The following is a 14,719-nucleotide window of genomic DNA, read 5'->3' on the forward strand; positions in this document are numbered from 1 at the left end:
AGCTCACTGTGCCACAACATGCTAAATGTGTCAAATGGTATGTGAAATTTTCGCGTGTCGTAGAGACCCAGCGACCTTTCATATGTTGGTTCAATGTTATTGGTCCATTCTGTTTCTGCAGAGGGGATTGTTCCTGCACACAATTACCTTGAAATAATTAAGCAGTATGTGGTCTCTCAATTACAGTAAGACAGGATACTGGGCACCATTGTCTATCAACAGGGCAACACGGCAGTACTCCATAAGAACTGGGCTCTCTAAACCAGATATTCAACAATTAAACCAGATATTCAACAATCACTGGTGCTGCTGCTGTGGTGGACCTAGCCCATGGCCTCCTAACAGTCCCAGTCTAACACCTACAGACTTTTTTGCACGGAGCTGGGTCAAGTTAACATTGAATGCAAGACGCCCACAGAATCTGACTGACCTACACAGGTGACGACAGTGGTCTTCCAGCAAATCACTCCAGAAATGCCACAACACAGGTGTGCGGTATGATACACCGCATTCACAGTGGCAGACATGTTGAGTGCAAATGTGCTGTGACACAAACTTCAAACACAATCTCCATACTCTCCTATGCATGTATGTAATGTTAACAAGTAATCAGTTTGCACAGTTTCTTGTACATAATGTTTTACTTCAGTGTCATCTGAAATGGATCACTCTAGCATACAGCCAATCAGTTGCACATAAAAAGTTTATTCAAACCTTTACCTCAGTTCTGATGAGTATAAACTGGTCTTCCTCAGGTTTAGAAACAACTAGTACACAGGAGAGAAGGAAAGTTGCTACTCACCATATAGCAGAGATGCTGAGCCGTGATAGGCACAATAAAAAGATTCACACAATCATAGCTTTCAGCCATTAACGCCTTTGTCAGCAGTACACACACACACACACACACACACACACAAGCGCAACTTGCACACACATCTGTAGTCTCAGAGAGTGTAGTTTCAGCTCTCTGAGACTACAGGTGTGTGTGTGTGTGTGTGTGTGTGTGTGTGTGTGTGTGTACTGCTGACAAAGGCCTTAATGGCCGAAAGCTATGATTGTGTGAATCTTTTTATGGTGCCTATCGCGGCTCAGCATCTCCGCTATATGGTGAGTAGCAACTTTCCTTCTCTCGTATTGCAACTAGTACATAGGAATCATACGTTCAGAAAAACGAAACATAAAAAATTACATACAGTGGAAATATAAAATAAGTTTGTGTGTCACATATTTATTCCTCATCATAAGGTCAGATGTAAGTATAGTTGATGATACTCATATTAAATTAAAAGCCTGATCTGTATACAATGCACACAAAGAGACTGCTACTAGCAACCAAGGTTTCGAAAATGTGGTTGTACACAGATGGTACACTCTCACCAAAATATTTCTGTAGGCATAGTTTGCATCCTTACAGAGTTAACAAAGCCCATCAGCATATTTGTCTTAGCCTGGTGTAGCTTTAACTGATATGCTACACTTACAAGATTGTTCATTCCGTTCAATAGCTGTATGTCCCCCTTGCTTTCAACCAGGAGTACAATTTTATGTGCAAAATTTTAGCATAAATAACCAATTACAATAGCTAAAATTATAAAAACCATCAAGATCAAACAATGGAAATTCCATGATGAAATAACAACAATATGAAAAGAATAGACTGCTTCCTACCACATAAAGGAGACACTGAGTTGCGGACAGACACAATTCAAAGACTGCTAAACTTTTCGCTTTTGGACAAAAAAAATCCTACAGAAGCAGAAAACACACACTCTCTGTCTATGGCCGCTCAGGCCTGAAGACAGTAGTTGTGTGTGTGTGTGTGTGTGTGTGTGTGTGTAGTACTTCTGAAAAAGCACTTCTTTGTCCAAAGGCTAAAAGTCAGCACAGCAGACTTTTCATTATGTCTGTTTGCGACCTAATGCCTCCTCTACATGGTGAGCAACAAACTATCCTTTTCATATTGTTGAAACTTGATAGGCTATGCAGTATAACATATATCGCCTACAAGAAGATCAGAAAAAGAGAGACTAATTAAGATGAACAAAGTGAATAAATGCATTATTAAATATTCTCAGCAAGTCGCCAATACTGTTTCCAGACGCAGCAAGCAATGTGTCGCAGTGGTTTGCACACTGGGGGACGGAGGGGGGGGGGGGGGGGGGGGGGAGCAGTTCAAATCAGCATCTGGCCATCCAGACTTAGCATTTCTGTGATTTCTCTAAATTGCTCCAATCAAATGTGAGATGATTCCTCTGACAAGTCATGGCCAATTTCCTTGCCCATTCTTGAAACATTCTGAGCTTGTGCTGTTCCTCTAATGATGTCGATGTTGACAAACACTAAATCCTAATATTCCTTCCCTTTGTTTCCAGAGAATGCTGTCATTTAGAGAGACGTATTCTCAATGAGAACTGTTGTGACATTTAAGACAGCCTTAGTAAAATCAGCACTTGGCACAAAGAACAGTTTCCATTTAACATCCGATTGGTGTCAGTCTCATTAGGCGTGGGCTATTAATTGAAGTGGACAAGGATGGGGAAAGATGATAAGTGTTAGCCATTTTTATGGAAATCTCTCTGTAATTTTCTGGTGTGATTTACGGAAAAATTGAATAATCCAATTCAGGGTGATTGAAAGGGCAATGGGATGCCATATCTTCTGACAATAGGTCTGCTGTACTAACAGCTTTTACACCACACTCAGAGACTGGTGATCAGTCTGCACTCAATAACAATTCAACTTGTACAAGAGGTTCATGTACAGGTTGTGTTGTGGGAACGAAAACATATGGAAGTTTGGGTCTGGCCATGAATCGTGCATGTGTGGCCAAGAGGTTAAGAAGACTGCTCTCATAAAGAGGGAAATCCGGGTTAAGTCCTGGTCCAGCACAAATTTTCATTGCCGTCATTCCCTTATGTAGCTGATAGTTGTTTATATTCGCAACTGCGAATACATTTGAAGTTATATACAGGGTTGCCACAGGTTTCCCAAAGTGAAATTCCGATTTCAAGACAAGTTTTAGCAATTTCCCTGATGAATTTTGATATATCAAGAGTAAGTAAAGACATAAATTGACAAAAAAATGTAAGAACTTCTGTATTTCTCCCTCATGTTAGCAAAAATCTTAAGTACCAACATCAACATCTCTTGTAATAAACTGTTTTTAGATGGAGAAAGCAAAGCACATGGTATATGCATTTCATGAAGACCACTGTTGTTATTTTCATTCAATAAAGCAAAACATGTCTGGTGACAAAAATAAGCACTCCCTTGGTGTCACAAGACAGATTTAAAATAGCTTCACTGATTTCAGAAATAACCTCATAAAACTGTAGGCCTCTTGAAAGAAGTGTATAGAGTGGGGAAGAATTGGGTAAACCAACACTGTCAGTTATTATCCACTGTGGTACATCTATTATTTTATAGGTATTTTGTGATTTTCCTTTCAAGAAATATATGATATATGGTGTACAACCGCCAGTGACTGCCACAATTTTCTTCTTATCGTCCATACTTTCTAGTACATAAACTATTTTCAAATTACCAAAATATACTACAATAACAGGGTGTATATGCAGACAAGAAAAGAAAAAAAAAATAATAATCCCATACACTTTCTCCCAGGTGAAAACACATCTTTTCCGTGTTGAGTGACAGTATATTTTCCCTTGGCACTGTAAAACTTATCAATCCTTTGCATGGTTATGGTTTTATACAAAGGCGGAGGATTTTCCGGCACTTTAGAAATCAAAACTCAGGAGAAAAAAAACACATTTTGGAAAGATCTTTGATGTGCAACAGAATGTATGCTGCATATTTTCGTATTACGAAAGTATAAATTTGAATTCCACCAAACAATTTGTTGCTTTCCAAAGCACTGAAATCGAGACTGCGATGCACTTTTGAAGCCAGTCATCGCTCATGTCACGTGATCTCACCAGCCAATAACAGCGGATATTCAGAGCATAGAACACGCGATGTAGTCAGCCAATAGCAACATCACTTAAGTAGCGCAAACACACAAACAGAAAAAGTTAATGGTTTAAATTAATATACGAATACATAATGTCGCTACAAGAAAAGCAAAGCTTTCATGTATAATATTCGTCCCTAAGGTTCATAAGCTGCAAGAGAAGTTGAGGTTTCACATATAATGTTGATATTTGCATGTCTTACACTTTGAAGATATATCACACAAATACACTAGTAAAATTTTTAATAACGACATAAATGCCTGGTTTACCGGGCTCAAAATTCTTCTAAATAGTTGTCATCAAAGAGTTGATTCTTAAATGAGAGTCAATTGCTATGTGATTTTATAAATTCATCGTACATTCTCACACATTGTTCAACCTGTGTAAAAAGAAATTTAATTTGAAAATAATGCTTTTCAAACCACCATTTGCAATATTTTCCGATGACCTGTTAGAAACAGGTTCGTTTCAGCAGTTGCCAGGGAGCGCCAGGTAACAGGCGTCACCGCGGTTGAGCATCTACGATGACGTTGGAAGCGTATATGTTTATACATGTAAAACATTAAAAGATCTTACATTATGTCATAACAGAAACAAGACAGCAGAGGATACTCCAAGAGCATCAGAATTTCGTGACCCATACTAAAATGTACACATTTAGAGTGCATACTTAAAAGTGTACATTCATAGGTAAAGATTCCCAATGAAGTAGGCCTCGACCTGATATTAAGCTTTTCATTGTGGTTTTCAGGATGTAAATTTTCTTGGCGTACCAGTACTGTATTATCTTATGTTCGGTTCTTTAGTATGGCATAATGCCATACATGCTAGAAGATGAGAACACGCACTCAAAATGAAGCGGACAGTTGAAACTAGCCAGTAGTGTGGAATTAAACACTTCGTTTCAAATACATTAACTGCCCCAGTGGAAGAGATTAATAAAAGCCAAATTTCTTTAGCAAACCAACGAAAATAACTTCATAGTTCTCCAAGGCGATTAATGGTCGACTGTCAAAAAGGTGGAAATAAAATACAATCTGAAACTAATAACATATTTTAGCCTTCCGTAATTATGTGAATGTATTTTAATTCACTTGACAACTCCCAGCCCCTGAAATCCATTTTGTTTTCATTTGATGCGAGAGCAGCAAACGAAAAGGAAACAGCAAAATCACTAAATGTAAACACAGGTCACGTGGTGGACACTACCCACTTCCCCATTATAACTCAAGATGGCTCTGCACATCAGCCCCAGATCTATGATATTTCCAAACCGGGGCAATACTAGTTAGTGCCCCCCCCCCCCCCCCCTCCCTGCCTCCTCCATCAAGTGTTTGAGGTATGATGTCAAAAATTAAAAAATCGAATTTTCAGAAATATGTTCATTTTGTAGTGCACATCTTTCTCTGAAGAGTCTGATACATAAAACACATGTGTTCAACAAAATGTAAGAAAGGTTATTTGGTTTTTAGTGTGCTGAAGTGCAGTGCCACGCCTCCTCACATAGCATTCTTCTCTCGTAAGTTACTGTATTTTGCTCTCCGGAATTGAAACATGTATATTTTGTAATGGATGCCATCAAACTATACTCAGGACAGTGGAAATTAAAATGTCCTGTGATGCCTCTCCTGCTCCCAGTTGGCTCATTGGCATCCTGACCACCCCCACCCCCCTTTTCTTTCTTTCTTAAAAAAAGGGGAGGAGACTCGTAATTAATATTGGATGGGATTATTTGTGATCGAGAGAACAAGAACTCTTCAGAAAATTTGCACTCTTTATTTTCTATTAGCTAATAACTTGCTATTCTGTGTGACATAAAATTAAATATGGGATACATAAAACCAGTAAAGACAAGAAACAAACAAGACAGTACACATTTATTCAGTTCTTAGCTCCTAGCATATTTTTCTCTCTAATCTTGCTACAGCTTTACATGGCGTGCTTTCCTTTCAGCAAAAGAATCTATTACCTCATCAAAGTTCGTCAAACGTTGTGCTACATGAAAAATCAAAATGTCATTGTCTAATACTGAAAAACCTGTTAATATAAATAGTACAAGGTTTTTTTCCTCAAAATTATGAATTAGCCCCCACCCCCCTACATTCCCACCTGGGCCAGACACCTCAGTCCCCCCCTCCCTCCTAGATCCGGGCCTGCTGGGCATCTATGAATCTGGCAGCTTGGGCGTGCCAGTAAGATTTTTCCTGGTAGCATCTAGATGCATGCTGTGACTGCTTACACAGCCAACAGCCACATTTCTGTAGCCAGAAGCGGGAGAAGGTACTCCTCATATGTGACTCAACTGCGCATGCACATGAGCTTGCTCATAACTGCTAAAATGAATCTAATGTGAACAGTTGTGACGTCACACTCATCGTAGACAATTTGTTGTTATGAAGCATTGCATAGTCTTCCAAAAGCCTTTGACACATTTTACTATTGGTCGACAGCTGTACGAGCACTGATTTTTGTTGTTGTATATTGCTCATTTCCTTTGCAATTTAAGTTTTATTTTCCTTTTTTTTCTCTTGTTCATGTTTTACTGCTGCAGCCTTATTCTGCAGTAGCAGGATACAGTAATGTCCTTTGTTACAGTATCAGTTCTTAGCATTTATAGTTACAAAAATATAACTGAAAACTAAAACAATTAAAAATTCCCGGAATTCTAAAAGATTTCCGGGCTTTTCGTGGTTTTCTCCTGGATGAAAAAAAATCCTGGTTTTCTCCCACGTCTCCCGGTTGTCACGGGTCGTATACACCCTGAATAAATAATATTTCTATAAAACACCGCACTGTACAATGTACTTGTTACTTGTGGTGAAGCAGTCACATTTCCTGAAATCCACCGCTCACGGCCTCTGGCCTGCCGAGAAGCACCTCCGGTCCTGGGTCCACGGATAAAGCGTGATGATCCACCACATTATGCCACACACAGACAGACCCGGCCTGAGGGCAGATCGGTGGGACTAGATCCGAGGGCATGGCCTGCACCGGAAATTAAGCCTCGGTCCTTCTGAATGCGAGTCCTATGTCTCTCAACGACTGAGCCAGTAATATAAACAGCTTATTAACATCTGCCAGTAGCTCGTCTCCTGCAAGTTTTGTAGGAGAGATCCTGTAAGTTTGGAAGGCAGAACTAGCACTCCTGCAAGAAATGATATTGCAGAGACATTGCTTTGCCACAGCCTGAGGGTTTTTTCCAGAATGAAATTTTCACTCTGCAGCAGAGCGTGCGCTGATATGAAACTTCCTGCCACATTAAAACTGTGTGCTAGACTGAGACTACAACTGGGGTCCTTTGCCTTTCTCGGGCACGTACTCTACAGACTGAGCAACCCAAGCATGACTCACGACACATCCTCACAGCTTTACTTCTATCAGTACCTCGTCTCCTACTTCCAAACTTCGCAGGAGCTCCCCTGCGAAACTAGCACTCCTGGAAGAAAGGATATTGCAGAGACACAATTTTGCCACATCCTGGTGGACGTTTCCAGAATGAAATTTTCACTCTGCAATGGATTGTGCATTGATATGAAACTTCCTGGCATATTAAAACTGAGTCCAGAACAGAGACTTGAATTCTGGACCTTTGCCTTTCACAGACAAGTAATCTACAGACTGAGCTACCCAAGCATGAATCATGACCCATACTCAAAGCTTTACTTCCTCCAGTAGTTTGTCTACTACCTTCCAAACTCCACAGGAGCTCTTCTGTGAACTTGCAAAACTATCACTCCTGGAAAAAAGGATATTGCAGTGACATGGCTTTAACCCAGCCTGGGGGGTGTTTAGGAATGAAATTTTCACTCTGCAGCAGTATGTGTGTGGATACGTAACTTCCTGGCAGATTAAAATTGAGTGCCAGGCTGAGACTTGAACTCTGTTTCATTCTGTTCTTTCCAATTCTTTGATGCAGCTTCTTTCCAATCCTTTTCTTATTTCAAACAACATTATGAAAAGGAAATTTGACACTCACCATATAGTGGACATGCTGAGTTGCAGATAGGAAAAACAAAAAAAATGTCACAAATAAATAGCTTTTGGCCAGTAAGGCCTTCGTCAAAAATAGATAATACACACACACACACACACACACACACACACACACACAGATGTAACTCACACATGACTGTAGTTTCAGGCAACTGAAACCACACTGTGAGCAGCAGCACCAGTACATGATGGGAGTGGCGACGGGGTGGGGGTAAGGGGGAGGCTGGAGTGGGGAGGAAGGGAGAGATTACTGTATGGGTGGTGGACAGTGTAGTGCTTCAGGTAGGAGGAGGACAGGGGAGAGTTCTGGAGGAGGTAGCGGAAAAGGAGAGAAATAAAAAGACTGGGTGTGATGGTGGAATGACAGTTGTGTAGTACTGGAACGAGAATAGGGAAGTGGCTTGATGGGTGAGGACAGTGGCTAATGAAGGTTGAGGCCACGAGGGAACATAGGATGTATTGCAGGGAAAGTTCCCACCTACGCAATTCAGAAAAGCTGGTGTTGGTGGGAGGGATCCATATGGCACAGGGTGTGAAGCACTCACTGAAAGGAAGGATATCTTGTTTGGCAGCGTGCTCATCAACAGGGTGGTCCACTTGTTTTTTGGCCACAGTTTGTCAGTGGCCATTCATGTGGACAAACAGCTTGTTGATTGTCAGACGCACATAGAATACAGCACAGTGGTTTGAGCTTAGCTTGTAGATCGCATGACTGGTTTCACAGGTAGCCCTGCCTTTGATGGGATAGGTGATGTTTGTGACCAGACTGGAGTAGGTGGTGATAGTGGGGGAGGATGTATGGGACAGGTCTTGCATGTAGGTCTATTAGAGAGGAATGAGGTAAGAGGTTGGGACATGGGTTGTGTAAGGATGGACGAGTATATTGGGTAGGTTCGGTGCACAGTGGACTACCACTATGAGAGGGGTGGGAAGGATGGTGGGCAGAACATTTATCATTTCAGGGCACGGCGAAAGGTAGTCAAAACCCTTGCGTAGATTGTGATTCAGTTGCACCAGTCCTCGGTGGTACTGAGCTATGGGGGGAATGTTCCTCTGTGGCTGGATGGTGGAACTTTGGGAGGTGGTGGGAGAGTGGAAAGATAAGGCACGCTAGATTTGTTTTGTACAAGGTTGGAAGGACAATTATGGTCTGTGAAGGCTTCAGTGAGACTTGTTGGTATATTTTGAGAGAGGCTGCTCATCACTGCAAACGCAATGGCCACGGGTGGCTAGGCTGAATGGAAGGGACCTCTTGGTGTGGAATGGGTGGCAGCTGTCAAAATGGAGGTCCTGCAGGTGATTAGCAGGTATGATACAGATGGAGGTACTGATGCAGCCATCTTTGAGGTGGAGGTCAACATCTAGAGAGGTGGCTTTTCGGGTTGGGTAGGTGAAGCAAATGGGGGAGAAGTTGTAGAGGTTCTGAAGGAATGTGGATAGGGTGTCCTCACCCCTCAATCTGGTTTGCAAAGATGTCATCAATGAATCAGAACCAGATGAGGGGTTTAGGAAGGATGGTGCCATGCGGGTGCCCATAGCCATACACCGGATTTGTTTGTAGGTGATGCCTTGGAGGGAGAAGTAACTGTGGGTGAGCATACACTTGACCATGGCGATTAAACAAGAGGTGGTTGGTTTGGAATCCGTCAGGCATTGGGAAAAGTAGAGTTCAATAGCAGAAAGGCCATGGGCATTAGGAATGTTAGTGTAAAGGGAGGTAGCATCAATAGTGATGAGCAGGACACCATGTGGTAAAGGGAGAACTGTGGAGGGTCAGTGGAGGAAATGGTTGGTACCTTTTATATAGAAGGGTAGCTTCCAGGTAATAGGTTGAAGGTGTTGGTCTATGAGAGCAGAGATTCTCTCAGTGGGGGCACAGTAACCGGCCACACTGGGGTGTCCTGGGTGTTTAGGTTTATGGACTTTAGGAAGCACGTAGAAGGTAGGAGTGTGGGGGATTTGAGGAGTGACTGGAGGTCCCGCTGGATTACTGGAATGGGGTCACTGTGGCAAGGTTTGTAGGTGGAAGTGTTTGACAGCTAGCAGAGTTCTTCCAACAGGTAATCCTTGAGGTTCAAAACAACACTGGTGGAGCTTTTGTCAGTAGACAGGATTATCAGGTCAGGATCAGTTTTTAGATGGTAGACTGTGGTTCTTTCTGTGGGTGTAAGATTAGTTTGCAAGTTGAGGGATTTGGGGAATGATAGTGAAGCAAGGTTCAAGGTTAAGAAATTCTGTAAAGTTAACAGGGGGTGATTTGGCGGGAGTGGGAGTGGCTAAGTGTTGGATGGAGGAGGGAGCTGAATTAGGCAAGGTTCAATCTTGGTCTGTTGTTGAGACTGATTGGTAGGTTGGTGGCAAAAAAGTGTTTCCACTGTAGGGACTGGGACAAGGAGAGAAGGTCTTTAACACGTCCTGCTTGATTGAATTTGGGAGTGAGACAAAAGGTGAGGCCTTTGGAAATGACTGATATTTCTGTGGGGCTAAGGCTTCTGGAGGAAAGGTTCGTTACTGTGTTTCTAGCCTGTTTACGTTCTGGATTCTGTGTGGTGATGGGAGGGAGTTTTAGAGGGTGGGTTAAATGTAGTACGTCTGCAAGACAGGGTTTGTCAGCTATGAGGGGATGTGGGGGAGGTTTGGAGGTTGTTGTAGAAGTGGCGGACAGTGGTACTCCAAGGCGGGAGTAGGAAGTGAGCATGGTGGAGAGTTGCTTGAAGTAGCATTGTGCATTTTGCTCAAGTTCCTGTAGGGCAAGAGTTTCAATGTGTGTTACAAGTTCCAGGAATTTGGAATTGCATAGCAGGAGAGTTTTGCAGGTGGAAAGAAGGTACTGCAAGAAGGTTTGGGCTTGGTTGATCAATTTGGAGGTATAGGGTTAATTATCTCAGCGGCAGTAATGTGAGACACACCAACAATCTCCATGGTCTTGTAGCTCTCTGTTGTGCATGGCCAAGACGACTGATACAGTGTGGCTTGTAATTAGAGTGCGCAGCGCGGTTTGTAAGGCAACAAGAGAAACACAGAAAATAAGAGAAAGGAACTACGAACATTGAGTATAGTGATGCATTAGGTAATAGTAACAAAGGAAACCAGCACTGGGTTAGGATCGAAGAAAAGCCATCAGGCAGGACTATGTTGGTGAGGGCTAAGGATTGGCGGGATCAGAACAGGGGGATGTCATTGTGGAAGGAGGGGTGGCAGCCAGTGATAGGTAATTTGATGGTAAGGCCATCAGAAGGGGGGGGGGGGGGGGGAAGGAGGGGAGATTCCATGAGCCAACCAACAATGCAGGAACAGTATGTGGGATAAGGAAACTTTTCTATATTGACACAGACAGAAGGAGCAAGGATCCATTTTGATAGACAAAATACATAAAATTACGTAAATAACATAGGATCACGTACAAAAATTTCACAAAAATTACACCGAAATACATGTAAAAATTCACGAAATGGATGCAAAAGGGGGAACAAAATGAAATTTGAGGGAGTCGATGACAGTGAAAGGCAAAACTTGACTAAGATTGGCATGAAGTCACAATGATCAAAATAAAGATATAAATATAAAAATATATACTACTGTGGGTAGCAGGTCTGAGGGTGGATAAGTGTGAAGAAGAGGGATGGCATATGTAACTGGATGAGGTGGAATTAGTGGGTGCGAACTGGGACAGAGTGGAGAAAGAGTAGGGGGTGGGGAGGGGTTCATGGGATGAGATACAAGATCATGTGGCACCGGAAAGGTGAGGGGAAATAACACACGAAAATATGGGAGAGTGATCAATTTGGAGGTATAGGTTTAATTATATCAGCAGGAGTAATGTGGGACATAAGATGATGCACCAACAATCACCGTGGTCTTGTAGCTGTCTGTTGTGCATGGCCAAGTCGACTGATACAGTGTGGGTCATAATTAGAGTGTGCAGCGCAGTTTGTAAGGCAACAAGACAAACACAGAAAATAAGAGAAAGAATTATGGGCATTGCGTATAGTGATGCATTAGGAAATAGTAACAAAGGAAACCAGCCCTGAGTTAGGATCGAAGAAAAGCCATTAGGCAAAAATCAAACAATGGAAAATCCAGGATTGAATGTAACAATATTATGAAAAGGGAAGTTGCCACATAGTGCCCTGCTTGTAAATGTTGGTGCCACCTTTCCGCACCCAAACATTCCTAATGCCCAAGGTCTAACCACTATTGAACACTACTTTTCCCAATGCATGACGGATTCCAAATGAACCATCTCCTTTTTGGTCGCTATGACCAACTATATCCTCACCCAAAGTTTCTTCACCTACAAACAAATCTGGGGTATGACTAGTGGCACCCGCATGGCACCATCCTATGCCAACCTTCGCATGGGCCATATAGAGGAACCCTTCCTAAACCCCTCACCTAGTTCACATTCATTGATGACATCTTTGCGATCTGGATCGAGGGTAAGGACACTCTATCCACATTCCTCCAGAATCTAAACTTCTCCCCCATTTGCTTCACCTGGTCCTACTCAACCCAACAAACCACCTTCCTAGATGTTGACCTCCACCTCAAAGATGGCTGGATCAGCACCTCCATCCATATCAAGCCTACGAACCCCCAGAAGTACCTCCATTTTGACAGCTGCCACCAGTTCATACTAAGAAGTCCCTTCCACACATCCCAGCCACCCGCGGTTGTCACATCTGCAGTGATGAGCGACCCCTCTCGAAATATACCAACGGGTCTCACTGAAGCCTTCACAGACTGTAAGTTTCCTTCCAACCTTGTACAAAAACAAATGTTCTCTGAACACATCCTGCTAATTGTGGTACCGCACATAGCAACTGGAGTAGTATACATTGGCTGCACTCAGTAGAGGCACAATATAGTCCAGATTCTGCCGACAGGCTCCGAGCAGAACTACTGCAAGTAAAATTAATGCACGCTAGTGAAGGGTGTGCGAGGTATTATTATACAAATTAAATGTAAGTGGAAGCCGCGGTCACTACATTTGCTATACACCGATAACATCAGTCATACTTTAGAACAAGCTGCCAAATAAGCTTGCTGTTTATAACTGTGTATGCGGCAAGCTACTGCATTAGCATGACATCATCATGTTCTACACTTATTGGCTGCAGGTGGAAAGCAAACATCCGAGATATTGCAATGCAGCAGTTTTTAACATGCTTCACGATTTTCAGTTTATTGCACCATGTAGGCTATAAATTTTTGCTATTTTTGAGGTGAAAATAAAATGAAAGAACCCTCAAAACTGCATGTTTTCAGGTATAATTTGTGGCAGGAGTCTGTTGGGAAATGGCTTAATTATCTCTTACATCATTAGCAAAAGTGATAGTCTTTTCAGTTATGTACCCAACAGAATTACTAGTGGCAAAGCCCACTTTTTTTTAATAGGTCTCTCATATTATGTGACATTTTGAAATTTCTGTCTTGTTTTTTTATGGATTTGCAATTTGGTTATCACAGTTGATGTTATAAGTATTGGTAAAATTGCTATGTAAGAGGAGAAGAATGAAATTCTTGCACTTACTGTGATTGATTGATTGATGGTGGGGTTTATGGGACTAAACAACTTTGATTTATAGCTTCTGTGCCTGTTTATACTTTATAATCCAGTATTTCAGCAATTCCAAATGTTTTGTAGGCGAAGGTCTGTAAACTGCTTACGTGTGTTAGTGTGGTGTGGTTACTGCACTGGCTGTTGGGTAACGTAACAAGACGCCAGCCAATAAGAGCTCACTAGCCAGAGATTACCAAGATTTCCTTGATTCTGACCAAACATATTCTTCCAGACTCAGTTTTTGAATTTAAAAGGTTGGTGATTGATATTGTTGCTGAATACAGTACATCGGAAATATATGCAAGACATGAGACCGAGTTACAAGTGGCACAAGAGAAGGTGTCAACTGTGGGCCCCTTCGTCATGCATTGTCTCGGTTTGAAATGCTTCACATTGACTGTTTGATGAAGGTAAACTTTGCTAGTTATGTTGGCAGTGCCGATTGTGGATTATGTCAACATCTCCTCTCTCACATCTCCCCTCTCCGCAATGGCATAAATTCTTCCCTTAATACCGCCACCACCCAGGGTGCAAACCATCTGTCTTTTGTGCCACTTATAACTTGTATAGCCACATCAAAAGTCAACTGGAAGAAAATGGGGCAAAGTCAAGTGAGATGTCAATTAAGAATGTAGAATCGAGGTAAACCTTACTAGGAAGAAATTAATGATGATGTAAATAAAATAGAAAGAAACTTCCACATGGGAAAAATATATTAAAAACAAAGATTCCAAGACTTACCAAGCGGGAAAGCGCCGGCAGACAGGCACATTGTGTCTGTGTATGTGCGGATGGATATGTGTGTGTGTGTGTGTGTGTGTGTGTGTGTGTGTGTGTGTGTGTGTGTGTGTGTGTGTGTGTGCGCGCGCGAGTGTACACCTGTCCTTTTTTTCCCCTAAGGGAAGTCTTTCCGCTCCCGGGATTGGAATGACTCCTTACCCTCTCCCTTAAAACCCACATCCTTTCATTTTTCCCTCTCCTTCCCTCTTTCCTGACGAAGCAACTGCCAGTTGCGAAAGCTCGTAATTCTGTGTGTGTGTTTGTGTGTTTTGTTCATGTGCCTGTCTGCCGGCACTTTCCCGCTCTTGTTTTTAATATATTTACTAGGAAGAAACATAGAATTGGGGAATTTTTTAGCATTGATCTTACAGATTTTTTTACAGAGGCTATGTATTTATGTACCGCT

The 14,719-nt window shown here is 42.1% G+C and overlaps 1 protein-coding gene across 5 annotated transcripts in view; it reads right to left on the bottom strand.

Annotated features, from left to right (window-relative positions):
- Window positions 1-14,719, bottom strand: part of LOC126366014 (uncharacterized) — a 143,258-nt gene that overhangs the window by 48,391 nt on the left and 80,148 nt on the right. The window lies entirely within an intron of this gene.

The sequence above is a fragment of the Schistocerca gregaria genome, chromosome 4 (assembly GCF_023897955.1).
Source record: "Schistocerca gregaria isolate iqSchGreg1 chromosome 4, iqSchGreg1.2, whole genome shotgun sequence".
Lineage (NCBI taxonomy): Eukaryota > Metazoa > Arthropoda > Insecta > Orthoptera > Acrididae > Schistocerca > Schistocerca gregaria.